The sequence below is a fragment of the Manis pentadactyla genome, chromosome 15 (assembly GCF_030020395.1).
Source record: "Manis pentadactyla isolate mManPen7 chromosome 15, mManPen7.hap1, whole genome shotgun sequence".
NCBI lineage: Eukaryota > Metazoa > Chordata > Mammalia > Pholidota > Manidae > Manis > Manis pentadactyla.
Window position 1 is genome coordinate 57,449,039 of NC_080033.1, and position 21,879 is coordinate 57,470,917.

General features: G+C 36.6%; 1 pseudogene; it reads right to left on the bottom strand.

Moving 5' to 3' along the window:
• Positions 1 to 3,959: 3,959 nt before the first annotated feature.
• The window catches only part of LOC118918612 (60S ribosomal protein L18a-like), an 80,007-nt pseudogene continuing 62,087 nt past the window's right edge, over positions 3,960 to 21,879 (bottom strand).

A 21,879-nucleotide genomic window follows, 5' to 3' on the forward strand; every position in this document is an offset into this window, starting at 1 on the left:
GCTGACTCCAACCGGCTCTTAAGCCGTAAGTCAAATCTCAGTGAGGTTGTGAATTTGAAAAGACTGATTGTGGTTGTGTTCTTACATATCATTTCAAGGTAGGGAAAGAAAATATATTAGCAAACTGGCTTTTCATAATAAACTCATTTCCCGAAAGTAAGATTATAGTTGCAAGTTGTTTTTCTATGGCCTCTGCCAAGAAAAAGGTTTGACAAAACCCTCTTTTATCTGTAGGTAAGAAAGAATCACGCCTCTACCAGAGGCATTCTGTCTGTTTTCACTGGCTGGGTCCCTTTTTGCAGCCCCTTCCCGGTGATTCAGACTGTATTACAAAGAGAATGTTTCAGAAATTGCAGTGCTCCCTTCTAATTCTGGGGGTGATGCTCATTACCAGCATTCTCTGAAACTCTTAGTATATACATATTGATAAAAATTGTTATGGGAGGAAAGTCAATTTGATGAGCAGCTTTTGACAGTCTCAACATAATTACAGTTGATGGTTTGCAGCTTTAGAAGGTTTCAGTTATCTGTTGCCTAAAGCTTAAAAAATTTTTTTTCTTACGTTGGTTTTTCTGCCTCATATGGTGTCAGCTAGAGTTACTCAGTTGGTTGCATTCAGCTGGCATCTTGGCTGGGCTGGAAGTTCCAAGAAAGCTTCACTGAAAGGACTCATGCCGTCTTGCTTCTCCTTGTGTCCTTTCCACATGGGCCACCATATGGAGGTCTCAGGTTAGTCAGACTTCTTAAACTGCAGCTGGCTTCAAGAGGGAAAGCGGCAGCTGCTCAAGACTGGTTAAGACTGCATCTGGCACACTGTAAATTCCACCTGATACATAATACCAACCCAAATTCAAGGGATGGGCAGTAGACTCCACTTTTTGATGGGAGAAGTGGCTTGATCATGCAGCAAAGGAAAGAAATGATGTTAACCATCTTTGGAGAATACCTACCATATCTTCCTTACTCACTTTAAATTAGTACTATTTATTTTTATGCATTAGATTTTCTCATGCATCTTCAGCTGCCTTTATAAGAAGAATCTTATGTTTACTTACCAGTTTCAGCCAGTGTTTTCTGGACCTTCAGGAAAGGTGGTCTTAATTATTCTCAATAACTGGTACTTACTGTGTGCTCAGCACTGAGTTTAGTTTTTTGTGTTCATGAGCAAGGCCTTACCACAGCCCTTTGAGGAAGATATTATTATCTCTGTTTGCTTGATTTAAAAAACTGAGGCTTTGAGCAAGTAAGAAATGTGCCCACGTTCTTACAGCTTATAAAGTGGTAGAGCCTGCTTTGAAAATGAGAAGTTTCCAACTTCTAAGTTGGAGCTTTTCCACTGAAACATGACAGTTTTTTTTAGGTCCATTATGAAATTTCTGTTTGAAACTGCTGTCAAATCCCTCCACTAGACTTGTTGACTTCCCTGAATGCTGCTTACAGAATTTCCCTGAAATAGATGTTCCTGTTCTTGGCATACAAATCAGGACAAGGGTCTATGAGAAACTTCCATTAGTGGATCCTCCCCCTATCCTTTCTGATTTATGGCTTCTCTAAAAAAAAAGAAACATTTTTCAGGACTTGTGCAGTTCTTCCAAATCATCCCCCAACCTCCTTCCCGTGTTCACATACTGGTCACCTGAGTGGTATGGAAGACATTCCCACATCCCCAGGTCTTACAGTGTTCTTGTCCAATATCAGCAGATCTTAATTACATTTTCATTGCTGAAGTCCTAGACTGTGGTTATCTAGACTACAAAGAATTTTTAAGTAGGCTAAACAAAAATAAGATTTTTTTACTATTTTGAGCATTAGATTGTTGTCATGTAAAGTTCTTCACTTATGAATTTTATGGACTGTTATAAACCCTCCACTATATTCCATTAGTACTTTCTGAGCCTTTCTGTGTTTCACTTCGATGTTAATATTTTATGTTTCTGGTCATGTATTTACTGTTTTCCATCATTAAAAAGAGTTAAATTGCTAGATCTCAGGCATAGATTTTTATTATAACTCTTAAATTCCCTGAAGCCTATTTCTGTGATAAAAATCACAAATATATCCAGAAATTGGTCAGATTTGGGTATTAAAAAAAATACTTAAAACATAATTATTTTTCAGAGATGACAAAGAGATAGAACTAGGGAAAATAAACAGATTGACTTCCACCCTTTTGCACCGTGAGTACAAGAGTTGGGTGTTACAATGAGATCAACTTCTTGTTTCAGTGCCAGGGTGAAGATTTTACTTTGAGGTTGAAACTGATACTGCATTTTAAATCTAAAATCCTGGATAAGTTCCCTAAATATCTTAGAGTTTTTTATTCTAAGAAATATGATGTAGAAATAAAGCCACAAATCTCAATACATTGTGTTTTTATTTTTACTCAATTAAGAGTACTTTGTAATTGCTCTTGGATTTCTTCCTTTACCTATAGATTATATGGAAGTATATTACTTAGTTTCTAAAGATTTAGAGGTTTTTTCCAGAAATCTTTCTTCTGCTGATCTCTAATTTAATTCCAGTTTCGTCAAGAACATACTTTGTGTGACTTGAATGCTTTTTAATTTTTAAAAACTTCTTTTTGGCCCCTAAATAAGGTCTATCGTATAGACATAGGCATGTGAAATGAATATATATTCTGCTGTTTTGGATGAGTATGCTATGAATGTCAATTAAATCAAGTTTAATAGTGTATTTCACATCTTCAATGTCTTAATGATTTTCTACATTTTCAATAATTTCTTTAGACCTATGAAAATCTTAGAGTATAGTGATGGATTTATCTAATTTTCTGTAGTCTTTTACTTCATCTATCTTGAAGTTCTGTTATTAGGTAAATTAATGTTTATGACTTCTATGTCTTCTTGAATCAACTACTTTATCATTATGAAATGACATTTTAATCCCTGCCAGTTTTCTTTGTTCTGAAAGCTACTTTGTCTGATATTAATTCAGACACTTCCATATTCTTTCAATTTGTGTTTGTGCAGTATATCCCTTTCATCTATTTTACTTTTTATCTTTTTTTGTGTGTGTGTGCTGCAGCATAGTTTGGATATTGCATTTTTTTTCTCCTAGTATGATAATCTCTGCCTTTTAATTGGGATTTTTAGACCATTTACATTTAATGTAGTTATTAATTTAACTGTATTTGAATGTACCATCTTGCTCTGTTTTCTATATGTCCCTTCTATTCTATGTTCCCTTCATTGTTTTTTTCTGCTTTCTTGTATATTAATATTTCATGATTTTATTTTTGATTTATGATTCTCCTTTGTTGTCTTACAAATTATAACCATTATGTTATTTTATTGATTGATTTGGGGTTTAAATTATACATTTTTAATATACCATACTCAACCTTCAAATGATACTGTATACTTAAAACATAAGGACCTTATACTAGTATATAGTTTTATTTCTCCTTCCTCTTATAGCCTTTAAGCTATTATCATACATTTCACTTTTTTGTATGTTTAAATTCCTACAATGTGTAGCTGTTCATTTTGCTTTAAACAGCGATTATCTATTAAAGAGATTTAAAAAAAAGTCTTTATATTTACCTTTGTACTTTCTATTTCCAATGCTTCCTTTGTGCATATACAGGTTTCCATCTAGTACAGGTATTCATTCTGTTTGAAGCATTTACTTTACAACTTCTTATAGTGCAGGTCTACTACTGATTAATTCTCTCAGTTCTTTTATCTCTGGAGAAGGTCTATTTCACCTTCATTTTTCTATCTATTTTCACTGTTTTTTCCCTTGAACTCAATACTTTAAAGATGTTTTTAAAGTATTTTGTAGCTTATGGTGTTTCTAGTTAGAAAGTTCTTGTCCACTTTATTTTTATTCCTCTGCATATAATGTGTCTCTGTTTTTCTCTCTGGCTGGTTTTCATTTTTTACTTTATCACTGATGATAAACTTTTTGATTATAATGTGTCTTAGTTTTCTTCATGTTTCTTGTGCTTGGGTTTCATGGGGTTTCTTTAATTTCTTTTTCCCCATGAGTTTATTTAGGCAGACCTGGAGATGGCAGGGCCCTGCATCTAAAAGAAGGTCTTAGGTCTCTTGGTGGTGAAACTTGGCTTGTGTTGGCAATGCAGGACCTAGGGAAGCAGGAACTTGATCTGGAAATTATAGGATGGCTTGACTGCCAGTAGGCAGCCCTTGCTGGCTGCCATCTCCTCTATCTTCATGATCTGGCTCGAGTTGGCCTGTGTGCTGTCCTGGGCCCCCATTTCATGTGGGTGATAGTGCCAATGGTTAGGTCCCAGTCTACCTGGTGCATGTGGGTTCCACTGTGGGAGGTGTAGCACAGCCAGATGCTGAAGTTCTTCCCTTGCAGGGGAAATTTCTTGAACACATACCCACAGTGGGTAATTTCCCCTGAAGACTTTTTTCAGCTGAGACACAAACAACCAGAAGCAGGACTAGGCAATGACATGATCAGGTGCAAAGATTCTCATGTGGTACAGATACGGTGAGTGGCATTAGGGAGAGAGCAGGCAGTGCCGCATCACCTTATATTCTTGTAGTGTGCCGGAGAGACCTTCACGGTGCTCCCTCCATACTTGCTGCCACCCACAAAACAGGGCTTATAGTTTACCAGTAATTTCAGCAATTATTTCTTGAAATATTTATTGCCTTCCCATCCTTTCAAGGATGCCTCTTATATTTGACTATTTGAGGTTGCCCCACGGTTCACCGATGCTTTGTTCATTTATTTCCTATCTTTTTTTCTGTCTATATTTCATTTTGGAGAGTTTCTACTGCTATGGTTTATGGTTTACTAATCTTTTCTTTTCCTTTGTCTAATCTCCTGTTGATCCTATACAGTATATTTTTTATCTCAGACATTGTAGTTTTAATCTGTAGAGGTTCAATTGTGTCTTTTTAAAAACTATTTTCCATGTTTCTATTTAACATGTTCAACCATTCCTCTATCATTTTCCCTTCATAATTTTGTCAGTTTTTGCCTTTTTGTTTTGAAATCATACTATGTTTAAGAACGTATAAGTTGGTACTTTGTTCATGTGTATGCATGTATGCATACATGCACTATATATATGTGTGTGTGTGTGTATGTGTGTACACACACATATGTAGTCTTGTAGGTTTTTCCTTTTGTTCTTTTTAAAACTTTTTACTTTAATTTCTAGTTTGATACTAAAATTTCTAAAAATCACTAAAATTACTACACTAACAGTTTTTTTCTGGTTAGTATTTGCCTGGCATATTTTTTTCCCATGCTTTTATTTTCAAGCTTTCAAGGTCTGCATTTTTTTTTGATAAATGTCTTGTAAGCACCATAGGGCTGAATTTCACTTTGTTTATTCTTATAGTCAGTCTTTGAATTAGAAAGTTTTATCTCTTTACAGAGTTTTGCTCTTCGTCATCACAAGGAATCAGATAAGGAATTATAAAATAGCTAACGGGGGGAAGCACAGATGGCTAACAACTCTTGCAGAGGTCTTAGTCATGGGTCCCAGTTTTAATGGTTTCTGACTTCCTTTTTTGAATAGAGGCTAGAATTCCAGTGGCTCCCGTTAAATCATCTTTCTTCTTACCATATAGGCCTGAAGACGCTGATAGAGAAAAATGACTTTACTTTCCTAATGTGGAAGATTATACTCAAGGTACTCCCCTGGGGTCTTGTCCCACATGGGAATGTGTCTCTTAAAGCATTTATTCACAGTATTATTTTGTATATTGCTTGAAAGTTAATTTTAAGCAATGTCAATCTTTAAAAAAACCAATTTCTTAGTGTGAAGACTTTCTCATTGTCTCCCTCCATATTCTTTAGTTTATGAAGTTGCTCCTTTGTCCATTCCTTTTAAGATCATACACCAAGTTTATTTGATCAGTATTGGGGTGAAATTTTTTTTTATTCTAATGGACTATATACTGCTCAGGGTCATTTATAATGAATACAAGGTAAAATGCCTATTACATAAAAATAAAATAATTGTTTTTGTGAAATGAATTGGAAGATGTGGCATAATTAGGCTGTGGGCATTTGTATTCTCCTATTACAGCTTTAGAGCTGCAAAAAAATGGAAGTAATTTATTTCATTTTGGTAATGCTCCTTTCTGGTCCAACAATTTATCAGAAATGTTAATCCACCAAGCAGTAAGTGGGATGGTGGGGGGAGGAGAGGAGAGAGGGGATTTAAAATTAGCCTGGAAATATTGCACAACTCATTAAAAATGTAATCATGCATAAAATGAGATCAATGAAAATTCATCTAAAAGTGCAAGGAAAAGGCATTTTCTAGAATGATACTGGATTTAATAGACTGGATTTTAATTTAGTCAGTTTGCTACAAAAAATCCCTCTAGGCTAAATAAAACAGTTTTCCCTCCCAGTTATTGTACAGACAGCTAATTTTCAGACCCCTTCCTTCTGATAGTCAATCTTATCTCTTTCTGGATATGGGTTTCACTATATTGCCGAATTTGTTTTCTCTACATTTTCCATTACTGCTTCCATTTGCATGATAAATGATTAGAAGTAAAAGCAGGAAAAAAAACCCAGGCAGAACATTTCTTTATTAATTTTGTTTAAATTAGGAGTACTTTCTTATTTATCCTTCCCCTTCCCCATTTAGCAACCAGGGTATCTAGAGTTATTTTAATATTTTGCTCTACAGCTAGATAAATGGATCACACATTTTTTTTTACCTTGCATTTTCTTCATGTAACCTTCCCTTCTTATGGTGGCAGTTTACATTTTGGTTACTGTCTTATACTGCTAATAATATTGATGAGTTTTTCTCTTAAACCTTTATGTTTAAAGTGAGTTTAAAATACAGGTATTTAAAATGTTGACATTGATGATCTTTAAAGGCTTTGAAAATTTATTTTGCAGATGATATTCACAATTCTTTAATGATAAATGGGGCTTGTAAAATTGGGCTTCATTTAAGGCTTCTGCCCCTTTTATCCCAGCTATTTTTCTAGTCTGCTAATTTGGAAATGTTAAGTGATGTAACTAAACAAACTTATCAATGGACATCATCTAACACCTTACATTCCTCCTCCAGGTTCTAAATTTTTAAAAAGCTACCTTTACCAATAAAAACTTGCCTGCACAAGATTTATTTTGTAAACTGAGTTAATGGTTTTTACAGTTTGTCTATAAGAGAAGAATCCTATGTGATCATTTTAGGATACTTTACATAGATAACTTTTCTTTTTCTGTTATATACATTTTATGTAAATATTCTACTATTGCAAAAAAATTTTTTAAACAATACAGTTAATCAAAAGTTCCCTTGATCATCCCTTCTCTCTTTCCTAAAAGTAACACCCTGATCAGCAGCAATCCTTCCTGAAAATTTTATCTATAAAATAGATATGTACCTATAGAAACACATTAGCATTAAATTTTTGTTAAATTATTCTAACATAAAAGGTATTTTACCATTTTAATTTTTCTGCATTTTTCTTGTTTTACTTAACACTCTGTCTTGGAAAACTTTTCCATTTTAATAGATATAACTCTACTTCATTCTAATGAACTGTTGCATAGTATTCCATAGCTTAGAGCTAGGAAGATCTGGAAAGAAGCTAAGTATCCATCAATAGGGGAGTGTTGACTACGACAAACAATGATGCAGTAAAAAACTTTGTGTATGCTTCTGTGGATGGTAGAAATGGCTTTTCGGGCAAGATAACAAGAAGTAGGAGAGCAAGATTAATGAGTGCATTTAAATTTTCCTGAGTTCTGTTGTATCTAAGTCCTACAGATTTTACAATGGTCTCATTATCACTCATTTCCAAATAGTTTGTGAGTTCTATTTTGATCTTTCTTTTAAACATAGGAGTTATTGTCAAGGAGTTTAAAGTTTCTGAGTGTATAGTTTTTTTGGCCATTTTTTTGATGATGAATATAATTTTATTTCCTTGTGGTCAATCAATATGCCTTATATAATTTCTGCTTTATGGGAGTCAATGAGCTTTTTCTTCATTACCTAATATGTGATCAGTTTTCTTTTGTGAGTGTCCTGTTTTGGAAGAATGTTCTTTAATGTGTTTGATGTTCTATTTCATATCCATTAAATCAAACTTGTTAACTAGATTATTCAAATATTCCATATTCTTACTTTTTGTTCATCTGTTCTATCTGCTGGTTCCTGAAAGCTGTGTTGAAATGTTCAACATATTCAAAAGTTCGCATGTTACATCTTCTTGGCAAATAGCCCTTTTTCATTCTTCTAGTGCCTTAACCTAATTTTTTTTCTTTTTTTCCTGATACTAAGAATTACTTAGTGTGTTACACAGTTATCTTCACTCTTCCTGTGTTGTCTTATTTTAGATAGGTCTGTGGATTATCTATTGCCATGTGGTAATTTCTTTTTCCATAGATAATGATCCTTTACCCAGATTATAATTACCAGTGTGTTTGGACTTATTTATATTTTCTATGCCTTTTTTGTTTTTCCTTTCCTATATTTGGTTGATTGGATTATTTTATTCCAATTTTCCCTTCACTGATGGTTTGTAAGTTGCTTCTTTTCTATTAGTAACACTTAAAATTTTAATACACATACTGATTGCATGTTTTTCTACCATCATGTAATTACCTCTGTCCTACCCCTTAAATGAGTTGAAACCTTGATGCATTTTTATTTCTGTCTCTTTCCATCTTCTCTGACACTTTTCAGGTCTTAAATTCCAAGTTGTTAATTTTCATATGTTTGAAATCAGTATTTATTGAAATTTAGTTTTGCTGGTGTCTTTGCTGCTTAATCCAGTCCTTCTCTCTCTTTTTCTACAGTACATTCTTGAGAAATTCTTGCTGGAGTTTGTATGTGGTAAACCAAATCCTTGCATGTCTGAAAATGTCCTTATTTTGAAAAACAATTTGACCTGTAGAATTTTAGGTTCAAATCCCTTTTTTTTTGAACATTAGTGATATTGATTCTTCAGTAACTGAAATTAATTTGGTTCTTATTTCTTTTTAGGTCACATGTTCATATGTTACTTTTTTCTCTCTGGACTATTTCAAACATTTTTTTATTATAGTTAATACATTTTTCACAAATAAAATCCATAAAAAGTTGCACTCAGAATTCTTGCTCCTACCCCCATTCCCTCCTTCCTGTTCTTTCCTCATTAGGCAACAATTTCTATTAGATTCCTGTTCATCTTTTCTGTGTATCTTTATTAAAAGAAAGCAAATGCAAATGTCTGTTTCCTCTCCTTTCTGTTCCCCATTTGTCATGTAGCATTCTACATAACTTGCTTTGCATGTTCCATGTTCCTCTTTTTCAGCAATGTATGTCCTGGAGAACTTTCCATATCTGTAAATGCAGATTTCCTCAGCCTTTTATTCAGTTGTGTAGTATTTAATTCTGTGGATGTATCCATGGTTTCTTCAACCAATACTCTATTAAGGGATAGTTGGATAATTTCCAATTTTTTGCTGTGACCATTTCCAATAAAAATTCTGTAATGAATAATCTTACACATATGCCATTTATATATATGTACGCATACATCTATGGGGTAGATTCCCAGAAGTAGGATTGTCAAAGGGTGAATGTTCTCTATGCTTGGGAGAGACTGCCACATTCCGCTCCCTGGGAGTTGACCATTTCATTTCACTTTCTTACTTTCTTACTTGACCTCTGTGCTTGTTTCACCCCAGCCTCAAGAGTGTTGGCAAATTTTAATTTTTGCCAATCTGATAAGTGATAAATGGTATCTGAGTGTAGTTTTGATTTACCTTTATCTTACTGTGAACAAGGTTGAGACTTTCTCACAAGCTTCATGGCCATTTGTATTTTTTGTCATCGTTTTGTTGTTTTTATTTTTATTTTTTGTTGAGGACTGTGTCTTTATGTCCTTTGTCCATTTTTATTTTGGATTGTTGGTCATTTCTTCTTGAATTCTAGAAAATCTTTTTGAGTTAGGGATATCAGTTGTGTCATATCAATTAGAATTCTCCCACTCCCCAATCCCATTTGTCACTTGAGTTTCAATTTTGCTTACAGTGTTCTGTGGCATGAACAGAAGGTTTGGATTATTACTTAATCAAATTTACGATCTTTAATTGTTTCTGGATTTTGAAGTATAACTTGTAAAGGACTTCCCCAGTCCATATTTGATGTGTTTCTAGTACTTCATCTTTTACCTTTAAGGCTTTAATGCTTTTAGAGTTTATGCTTGTGTACAATGTGAAGTAGGAAACCAACTTAATTTTTTTCTCAGACTGCTACCCAGCTATACTAATATTTATTAAAATGTTCTTCTACATCTCAGTAATTTGAGATGCCATTTTATAATAAAACAAATTCCTATATACATTCTGGTCTATTTCTGAACATTCTATTCTGTTCCATTGGAACAGCCTCTTAATCACCAGCTGTACACTTTTAATTGCTGTGTTTTGGTAGCTAATAGGTCTATCTTCCATCATTTCTCTTCTTTTTCAGAGCTTTCCTGGCTATCTTAAAACCGAATTTTTCATATGAATTTTAGGATCAATTTGTCTAGTTCTAGTAAAAAAACACCTGCTTGTATTTTATTTGATTTCATTAAGTTAACTTAGGAAGAATTGACTTTGATTTTTCCTTTCCAAAATTATAGTATCTCTTTTTTTTTTTTTTTTTTAGATAATTATTTTTTATTGAAGGGTAGTTGACACACAGTATTACATTACATTAGTTTCAGGTGTACAACATAGTGATTCAACATTTATATACATGACAATTCTAGGTACCAGCTATCACCATACCAAGCTGTTAAAATATCTTGACTATATTCATTACATCCCGGTTACTTATTATTTTACCATTGGAAGTGTGTACTTTTTTTTTTTTTGAGGGCATCTCTCATATTTACTGATCAAATGGTTGTTAACAACAATAAAATTCTGTATAGGGGAGTCAATGCTCAATGCACAATCATTAATCCACCCCAAGCCTAATTTTCATCAGTCTCCAATCTTCTGAGGCATAACAAACAAGTTCTTACATGGAGAACAAATTCTTACATAGTGAATAAGTTCTTACATGGTGAACAGTACAAGGGCAGCCATCACAGAAACGTTCGGTTTTGCTCATGCATTATGGACTATAAACAGTCAGTTCAAATATGAATACTCATTTGATTTTTATACTTGATTTATATGTGGATACCACATTTCTCTCTTTATTATTATTATTTTTAATAAAATGCTGAAGTGGTAGGTAGATACAAGATAAAGGTAGAAAACATAGTTTAGTGTTGTAAGAGAGCAAATGTAGATGATCAGGTGTGTGCCTGTAGACTATGTGTTAATCCAAGCTAGACCAGGGCAATAAAACATCCACATATGCAGAAGATTTCTCTCAGAACAGGGGAGATGAGGTTCTAAGCCTCACCTCTGTTGATCCCCAATTTCTCACCTGATGACCCCCCTGCGACTGTGCCTGTCTTAGGTTGTTCCTCCCTTGAGGAATCTTACCCGTCTCTGGCTAACCAGTCATCTTCCGGGGCCATACAGGGAAATGTTAAGTTGGTAAGTGAGAGAGAAGCCTTATTGTTTGAAAGGGTTAGCTTTTTACTTCTTTGCATATTTATGCCCTGTGGCTTCTGTGCCCAGCATTTGTCTTGAGGTGTCTTTACCACTTGGAAGAATTATGATACTCGGTAAATTCGACATGTGGCACGAGTTCTATTTAAAGGTTGTAATTAGGTAGGAAGAAGAAAAGCTATAGAAGTAGCAGGCAGAAGAAAACCTGGGAAGATTGATTATTTCTTTGACATGTCTCCCTGTAGAGTAACTTCAGCATGGATAGGTTTTAAACTACTAATTAAATTGTGCGCGTACATTAACATAATAGGAGTATGGTTACCTAACCAAAGCATACCTGTAATTACCAGCCATCTCCAGTGAAACCAAGAAAACCAGTTAGGCACCTTAGGCATTTGTGAAAACTTATCTATGATATGGTGGATATTGTCCAACTGAACTTGAACAGTCTGAGAGAAATCAGACAAATTAAAACAACCCATTCCTGGGGAATGTTCACATCCCTTATGTTTTTTTAACAGTAAATAGTCTGTAGTTGTAAGATTTTGGAGCGCTACAATTTGCACTTCTCCTAATTCTTGACTGAGTTCCAACAGTATAGATCCAGTCAAATTTGTTGTTTTACTGTATGCACAGGCCAGCTTAGATTTCTCCTTCCTCATTCCCATGGCAAGTCCAGGAACTGGTGGGATGAGTGCATCTACAGCTGTAGCAGTGCATGGATCTTTGTTGGGGTTTTTTGATGATCATCTTCTGGCATGAGTCTTCCAGAGAGTGCTGATGTTGGAAGTTCTTTTTCATATCGTATCTTAGTTCATTTTCGGGGTAGCGCAATTAGGCTCTGATCCTCTGTATAAACACAAACAGACCCTTTGCCTACACTTTTATATGCCCTTTATATCATTGTGTAGAACTCATTGGAGGTTACCACACAGGAACTGCCCTTTTTTTTTTTGGTATCACTAATCTACACTTACATGACGAATATTATGTTTACTAGGCTCTCCCCTATACCAGGTCCCCCCTATAAACCCCTTTACAGTCACTGTCCATCAGCATAGCAAATGTTGTAGAATCACTACTTGCCTTCTCTGTGTTGTACAGCCATCCCTTTTCTCCTACCCCCCCATGCATGTTAATCTTAATACCCCCTAATTCTCCCCACCCCTTATCCCTCCCTACCCACCCATCCTCCCCAGTCCCTTTCCCTTTGGTACCTGTTAGTCCATTCTTGAGTTCTGTGATTCTGCTGCTGTTTTGTTCCTTCCGTTTTTCCTTTGTTCTTATATTCCACAGATAAGTGAAATCATTTGGTATTTCTCTTTCTCCACTTGGCTTGTTTCACTGAGCATAATTCCCTCCAGCACCATCCATGTTGCTGCAAATGGTAGGATTTGCCCTTTTCTTATGGCTGAGTAGTATTCCATTGTGTATATGTACCACATCTTCTTTATCCATTCATCTATCGATGGACATTTAGGTTGCTTCCAATTCTTGGCTATTGTAAATAGTGCAGCGATAAACATAGGGGTGCATTGGTCTTTCTCATACTTGATTGCTGCATTCTTAGGGTAAATTCCTAGGAGTGGAATTCCTGGGTCAAATGGTAAGTCTGTTTTGAGCATTTTGATGTACCTCCATATTGCTTTCCACAATGGTTGAACTAACTTACATTCCCACCAGCAGTGGAGGAGGGTTCCTCTTTCTCCACAGCCTTGCCAACATTTGTTGTTGTTTGTCTTTTGGATGGCAGCCATCCTTACTGGTGTGAGGTGATAACTCATTGTAGTTTTAATTTGCATTTCTCTGATAATTAGCGATGTGGAGCATCTTTTCATGTGTCTGTTGGCCATCTGTATTTCTGTTTTGGAGAACTGTCTGTTCAGTTCCTCTGCCCAGTTTTTAATTGGGTTATTTGTTTGTTGAGGCATGTGAGCTCTTTATATATTCTGGACGTCAAGCCTTTATCAGATGTGTCATTTTCAAATATATTCTCCCATACTGTAGGGTTCCTTTTTGTTCTATTGATGGTGTCTTTTGCTGTACAGAAGCTTTTCAGCTTAATATAGTCCCACTTATTCATTTTTGCTGTTGTTTTCCTTGCCCGGGGAGATATGTTCAAGAAGAGGTCACTCATGTTTATGTCTAAGAGGATTTTGCCTATGTTTTCTTCCAAGAGTTTAATGGTTTCATGACTTACATTCAGGTGTTTGATCCATTTTGAGTTTACTTTTGTATATGGGGTTAGACAATGGTCCAGTTTCATTCTCCTACATTTAGCTGTCCAGTTTTGCCAGCACCATCTGTTGAAGAGACTGTCATTTTGCCATTGTATGTCCATGGCTCCTTTATCAAATATTAATTGACCATATATGTCTAGGTTAATGTCTGGATTCTCTAGTCTGTTCCATTGGTCTGTGGCTCTGCTCTTGTGCCAGTACCAAATTGTCTTGATTACTATGGCTTTATAGTAGAGCTTGAAGTTGGGGAGTGAGATCCCCCCTACTTTATTCTTCTTTCTCAGGATTGCTTTGGCTATTCGGGGTTTTTGGTGTTTCCATATGAATTTTTGAATTATTTGTTCCAGTTCATTGAAGAATGTTGCTGGTAGTTTCATAGGGATTGCATCAAATCTGTATATTACCTTGGGCAGGATGGCCATTTTGACGATATTAATTCTTCCTAGCCACGAGCATGGGATGAGTTTCCATCTGTTAGTGTCCCCTTTAATTTCTCTTAAGAGTGACTTGTAGTTTTCAGAGTATAAGTCTTTCACTTCCTTGGTTAGGTTTATTCCTAGGTATTTTATTTTTTTTGATGCAATTGTGAATGGAGTTGTTTTCCTGATTTCTCTTTCTGTTGGTTCATTGTTAGTGTATAGGAAAGCCACAGATTTCTGTGTGTTGATTTTGTATCCTGCAACTTTGCTGTATTCCGATATCAGTTCTAGTAGTTTTGGGGTGGAGTCTTTAGGGTTTTTTATGTACAGTATCATGTCATCTTCAAATAGTGACAGTTTAACTTCTGCTTTACCAATCTGGATTCCTTGTATTTCTTTGTTTTGTCTGATTGCCATGGCTAGGACCTCCAGTACTATGTTAAATAACAGTGGAGAGAGTGGGCATCCCTGCCTAGTTCCCGATCTCAGAGGAAATGCTTTCAGCTTCTCGCTGTTCAATATAATGTTGGCTGTGGGTTTATCATAGATGGCATTTATTATGTTGAGGTACTTGCCCTCTATTCCCATTTTGCTGAGAGTTTTTATCATGAATGGATGTTGAACTTTGTCAAATGCTTTTTCAGCATCTATGGAGATGATCATGTGGTTTTTGTCTTTCTTTTTGTTGATGTGGTGGATGATGTTGATGGACTTTCGAATGTTGTACCATCCTTGCATCCCTGGGTTGAATGCCACTTGGTCATGGTGTATGATCCTTTTGATGTATTTTTGAATTCGGTTTGCTAATATTTTATTGAGTATTTTTGCATCTACGTTCATCAGGGATATTGGTCTGTAGTTTTCCTTTTTGGTGGGGTCTTTGCCTGGTTTTGGTATTAGGGTGATGTTAGCTTCATAGAATGAGTTTGGGAGTATCCCCTCCTTCTCTATTTTTTGGAAAACTGTAAGGAGAATGGGTATTATGTCTTCCCTGTATGTCTGATAAAATTCCAAGGTAAATCCATCTGGTCCGGGGGTTTTGTTCTTTGGTAGTTTTTTGATTACCGCTTCAATTTCGTTGCTGGTAATTGGTCTGTTTAGATTTTCTGTTTCTTTCTGGGTCAATCTTGGAAGGTTGTATTTTTCTATTAAGTTGTCCATTTCTCCTAGGTTTCCCAGCTTGTTAGCATATAGGTTTTCATAGTATTCTCTAATAATTCTTTGTATTTCTGTGGGGTCCGTCATGATTTTTCCTTTTCTCGTTTCTGATACTGTTGATTTGTGTTGACTCTCTTTTCCTTTTAATAAGTCTGGCTAGAGGCTTATCTATTTTGTTTATTTTCTCGAAGAACCAGCTCTTGGTTTCATTGATTTTTGCTATTGTTTTATTCTTCTCAATATTATTTATTTCTTCTCTGATCTTTATTATGTCCCTCCTTCTGCTGACCTTAGGCCTCATCTGTTCTTCTTTTTCCAATTTCGATAATTGTGACATTAGACCATTCATTTGGGATTGCTCTTCCTTTTTTAAATATGCTTGGATTGCTATATACTTTCCTCTTAAGACTGCTTTTGCTGTGTCCCACAGAAGTTGGGGCTTAGTGTTGTTGTTGTCATTTGTTTCCATATATTGCTGGATCTCCATTTTGATTTGGTCATTGATCCATTGATTATTTAGGAGCGTGTTGTTAAGCCTCCATGTGTTTGTGAGTCTCTTTGCTTTCTTTGTACAGTTTATTTCTAGTTTTATGCCTTTGTGGTCTGAAAAAGTGGTTGGTAGGATTTCAATCTTTTGGAATTTTCTGAGGCTCTTTTTGTGGCCTAGTATGTGGTCTATTCTGGAGAATGTTCCATGTGCACTTGAGAAGAATGTATATCATGTTGCTTTTGGATGTAGAGTTCTATAGATGTCTATTAGGTCCATCTGCTCTACTGTGTTGTTCAGTGCTTCCGTGTCCTTACTTATTTTCTGCCCAGTGGATCTATCCTTTGGGGTGAGTGGTGTGTTGAAGTCTCCTAGAATGAATGCATTGCAGTCTATATCCCCCTTTAGTTCTGTTAGTATTCGTTTCACATATGCTGGTGCTCCTGTGTTGGGTGCATATATATTTAGAATGGTTATATCCTCTTGTTTGACTGAGCCCTTTATCATTATGTAGTGTCCTTCTTTGTCTCTTGTTACTTTCTTTGTTTTGAAGTCTATTTTGTCTGATATTAGTACTGCAACCCCTGCTCTCTTCTCGCTGTTGTTTGCTTGAAATATGTTTTTCCATCCCTTGACTTTTAGTCTGTACATGTCTTTGGGTTTGAGGTGAGTTTCTTGTAAGCAGCATATAGATGGGTCTTGCTTTTTTATCCATTCTATTACCCTATGTCTTTTGATTGGTGCATTCAACCCATTAACATTTAGGGTGACTATTGAAAGATATGTACTTATTGCCATTGCAGGCTTTAAATTCGTGGTTACCAAAGGTTTAAGGTTAGCCTCTTTAGTATCTTACTGCCTAACTTAGCTCACTTATTGAGCTGTTATATACACTGTCTGGAGATTCTTTTCTTCTCTCCCTTCTTATTCCTCCTCCTCGATTCTTCATATGTTGGGTGTTTTGTGCTGTGCTCTTTCTAGGAGTGCTCCCATCTAGAGCAGTGCCTGTAAGATGTTCTGTAGAGGTGATTTGTGGGAAGCAAATTCCCTCAGCTTTTGTTTGTCTGGGAATTGTTTAATCCCACCGTCATATTTGAATGATAGTCGTGCTGGATACAGTATCCTTGGTTCAAGGCCCTTCTGTTTCATTGTATTAAATATATCATGCCATTCTCTTCTGGCCTGTAGGGTTTCTGTTGAGAAGTCTGATGTTAGCCTGATGGGTTTTCCTTTTTAGGTGACCTTTTTCTCTCTAGCTGCCTTTAAAACTCTTTCTTTGTCCTTGATCTTTGCCATTTTAATTATTATGTGTCTTGGTGTTGTCCTCCTTGGATCCTTTCTGTTGGGGGTTCTGTGTATTTCCGTGGTCTGTTCGATTACTTCCTCCCTCAGTTTGGGGAAGTTTTCAGCAATTATTTCTTCTAAGATACTTTCCATCTCTTTTCCTCTCTCTTCTTCTTCTGGAACCCCAATAATACTGATATTGTTCCTTTTGGATTGGTCTCACAGTTCTCTTAACATTGTTTCATTCCTGGAGATCCTTTTATCTCTCTCTATGTCAGCTTCTATGCGTTCTTGTTCTCTGGTTTCAATTCCATCAATGGCCTCTTGCATCCTATCCATTCTGCTTATAAACCCTTCCAGAGTTTGTTTCATTTCTGCGATCTCCTTTCTGGCATCTGTGATCTCCTTCCGGACTTCATCCCATTTCTCTTGCGTATTTCTCTGCATCTCTGTCAGCATGTTTATGATTCTTATTTTGAATTCTTTTTCAAGAAGACTGGTTAGGTCTGTCTCCTTCTCTGGTGTTGTCTCTGTGATCTTTGTCTCCGTGTAGCTTTGCCTTTTCATGGTGATAGGAATAGTTTGCAGAGCTGGGACGAGTGATGGCTGGAAGAACTTCCCTTCTTGTTGGTTTGTGGCCCTCCTCTCCTGGGAGAACAGCGACCTCTAGTGGCTTGTGCTGCGCAGCTGCACGCAGACAGGGTTTCTGCTTCCTGCCCGGCCGCTATGGAGTTTATCTCCGCTGTTGCTGTGGTCATGGCCTGGCTCGGGCAGCTGCTCCAAAGTGGTGGATTCCTGTTGGAGGAGGAGCGGCCGGGAGGCTATTTATCTCCGTAAGGGGCTTCCCTTCTCCCTGTAGCCCAGGGGTTACGGTGCCCAGAAATCCCTGGATTCCCTACCTCTTGATTAAGTGTCCCGCTCTGCCCCTTTAAGACTTCCAAAATGCAACCACCAAAACAAAACAATGACCACAAAAAAAAAAAAAAATTTTTTTTTTAATTAAAAAAAAAAGTAAGGTGGCCACTCCTTTTTCTTTATTCTCCGGCGCCAGCCTCAGGCATCTGCTCACCAGTCTTACTGCCCTGTTTCCCTTGTATTGGGGTCCCTGTCCCTTTAAGACTTCCAAAAAGCGCTTGCCAAAACAAAACAGCAACAAAAAATGGTCGCTCGCTTTTCTGGTGTCCTCCGGCGCCAGGCCTCCGGTGCCCGCTCACTGTTCTTGCTGCCCTGTTTTCCTAGTATCCAGGGCCCTGCACTCTGGCCCGGATGGCGGGGGCTGGGTGTTCGGCAGTCCTGGGCTCCGTCTCCCTCCCGCTCTGCCTGCTCTTCTCCCACCGGGAGCTGGGGGGAGGGGCGCTCGGCTACCGCGGGGCCAGGGCTTGTATCTTACCCCACTTCGGGAGGCGCTGGGTTCTCTCCGGTGCGGATGTGGTCTGGATATTGTCCTGTGTCCTCTGGTCTTTATTCTAGGAACGGTTGTCTTTGTTATATTTTCATAGATATATGTGGTTTTGGGAGGAGATTTCCACTGCTCTACTCACGCCGCCATCTTCCGCCCCTCCTTTCTATAGTATCTCTTTTTACTACTTTTTATTCTTCAGTAATAGTTCAGTTTTCCTCCTATCATTTGCTTTTTCTTGTTAAACTTGTTCCTAATGTAAATAGGGTTTTCCCTTCCATTGAATCTTCTGTTGTTTTATTATATAAAAGTTATTTCTTTTTAATTAATTTTACATACTGCCACCTTACTGAACTGTCTTATGTTTTGTTGTTTTTTTAGTTGATTTATTGAGTTTACAGGTACAAAATCATATCATCTCAAAATAGCTTTGCTTTTTTTCAATCTTATGCCTCTATTTCGTTCTCTGCTCTAGTTGTATTGTTCCACTGCAGTCTTAAATACCGGGATGACTCTGAGCATCTTTGTGTCTAATTTTAGCATGCATGTTTCCAGTATTTCTTCATTGTATCAGAAGCTGACGTCTTGGCTGATTTTGTGTGTGTGTGTGCCTGCGTGTGCCTGTGTATGCATATATAAGCCCTTCCCTACCCAGACCCTGCCAGCTGCCCTAGAGGTCACCTGAGGACAGTTCCCATTCATGCTGGTAGCTTTTTGCCTTTCTCTGTTTCCGCACATTCTGTAGCTGTGGGAGAGTTTTTTTAGTCTCTGTGCAAGGCAAACAGGGTACCCTGTGGAGCTGGTGCTTCCAGCAGTGACCTCCAACCAATGAGGCTTGGAGATCAGTGGATGAACACTATAGCTTCTTTACCCCCTTACGGACAACTCAGAGGTGTGTTCCACACAGTCTCTCAAAATACCATTCCCCAGAAGGTTTAGGAAAAGGAGAGGATAGGAGGGAATAGCCATCACTATTGCCAGCATCTGGCATATGATAGGCACTTGGAGAGGCTGAATAGGGCTAGACTAGGGGAAGACAGGGCTTGAATCTTATCCCAAATGGCCCTGGATTCCCAGGTGCGCTGAGTCTTGGAGAATCTTCTCTGAAATAGTCTGTCTAAGGATAAATGGAGTGGAACCCCTAGAGCTGCTCTCAAATCAAGGCATCTTTTTGTGGTACACATATAGGCAGTGATTAAAATGAAAGCAAACTTTCTCTGGAATCTTTCAGGGTTTCTTTCTTATCTTTGACATTCTGAAAATGTGTGTGTGTGTATATTATCTCCCCCATCCATTAGACAAATGTAGAATTTCTGAATCTAGCCTTCAAAGCTCTACTTTTCTTCCTTAATTTCTGTGGCTTTTGTGTGTTTTGAAATAATTCTTTGTATTTTCCAGTTGACTATTTTAATTTTCAGCTTAGTCTGAGGTTTTAATTTTTGTGATTTTTTTTTTCAAAGACAGTTTTTTAAGAGCAGTTTTAGGTTCCTAGTAAAATTGAGAGGAAGGTACAGAGATTTCCCATCTGTCCCCTGCCCCCCACTTATGCATAACTTTTGCATTATCAGCATCCCCCACCATAGTGGTACATTGGTTACAATTGATGAACCTGCACTGACACATCACTCTCTCCCAAAGTACATAATATACCTTAGGATTCACTTTTGGTGTTGTACATCCTATTAATTTGGACAAATATATAATGACATGTATCCATCATAATATTGCTATAGTAATATATATTATATCATAATATAATATGGAAAGTATTATAGTAATTTAGTATCATCTACAGTATTTTCACTGTCCAAAATATCCTCTGTGCTCTACTGACTCATCTCTTCACCCTCCACCCCTTGGCAACTGCAGATCTTTTTTAAAATTTTAATTATGATATCATTGATATACAATCTTATGCAGGTTTCACATGAGCAACACTGTGGCTACAACATTCACCCATGTTGTCAAGTTCCCCCCACCATGCCATGGCAGTCACTGTCCATCAGCAAACTACAGATCTTTTTACTGTCTCCATACTTCTGCCTTTCCCAGAATGTCATGTAGTTTGAATCACACATTGTATAGCCTTTTTAGAGTGCCTCCTTTCACTTAGTAATATGAATTTAGGTTTCTTCCATATTTTTTCATGGCTTGATAGCGTATTTCTTTATATCAGTAAATAACATATTCCATTTTCTGGATGTACCACAGTTTCTTTATTTGTTCACCCAGTGAAGGATATCTAGGGTTCTTCTAAGTTTTGGCAATTATGAATAAAGCTGCTATAAACATTTGTGTGAAGGTTTTTGTGTGGACACATATTCATCTCCTTTGGGTAAGTTGTATGATAAGAATATGTTTAGTTTTTAAGACACTGTCCAATTGTCTTCCAAAATATAAGTACCATTTTGCATTCCCACCAACAATGAATAAAAAGTCTTCTTTCTCTACACCCCTGCTAACATTTGGTGTTGTCAGTGTTCTGAATTTTGGCCATTCTAATAAGTGTGTAGTAGTATTTTATTGTTTTAATTTGCATTTCTCTGATATGGAATATGATTTGGAGCATCTTTACATGTGCATAGTGCCATCTGTAAGTCTTTGGTGAGGTATCAAAGTCTTTTGCCCATTTTTTAAGTTGGGTTGTTTTTCTTATTGTTGGCTTTTAAGAGTTCTTTGTATATTTTGGATAGCAGCCCTTTATCATATGTGTCTTTTGAAATTACTTTCTCCCACTCTGTGGCTTGTCTTCTCATTTTCTTGATACTGTCTTTTGCAGAGCATATGTTTTAAGTTTTAATGAAGACCAGCTTATTATTTCTTTCATGAATTGTGCCTTTGGTTTATATTTAAAAAATCATCACCAGACCCAAAGTTATATAGATTTTTCTCCCATGTTGTCTTCTAGGAGTTTCATAGTTTTGCATTTTACTTTTAAGTCTATGACCCATTTTAAGTTAATTTTTGTGAAGGGCCTAAGGTCTGTATCTAGATTTATATTTTTGCCTGTGTATGTTCATTTGTTCCAGCACTATTTGTTGAAGGGACTGTCTTTGCTGCATTGTATTGCCTTTGCTCTTTTGTCAAAGATCAGTTGACTATACCATGTAGGTGTATGTCAGGGATTTCTATTCTGTTCCATTGGTCGTGTTTGTCTTAGTGACACATTTTTGTTTACCTTATCTCTTTTTTTTTGTATTTGTCTTCTCTTGTTTTATGGATATGATACTCTGACATATAGATATGCTTATTTACTTAAAATAGCTTTATTGGGATATCATTCACATTCCAAAAAATCCAGTGTTTTAAATTGTACATGTCAGCATTTTTAGTATATTTACGGAGTTGTGCAACCATTGCCACTACCTA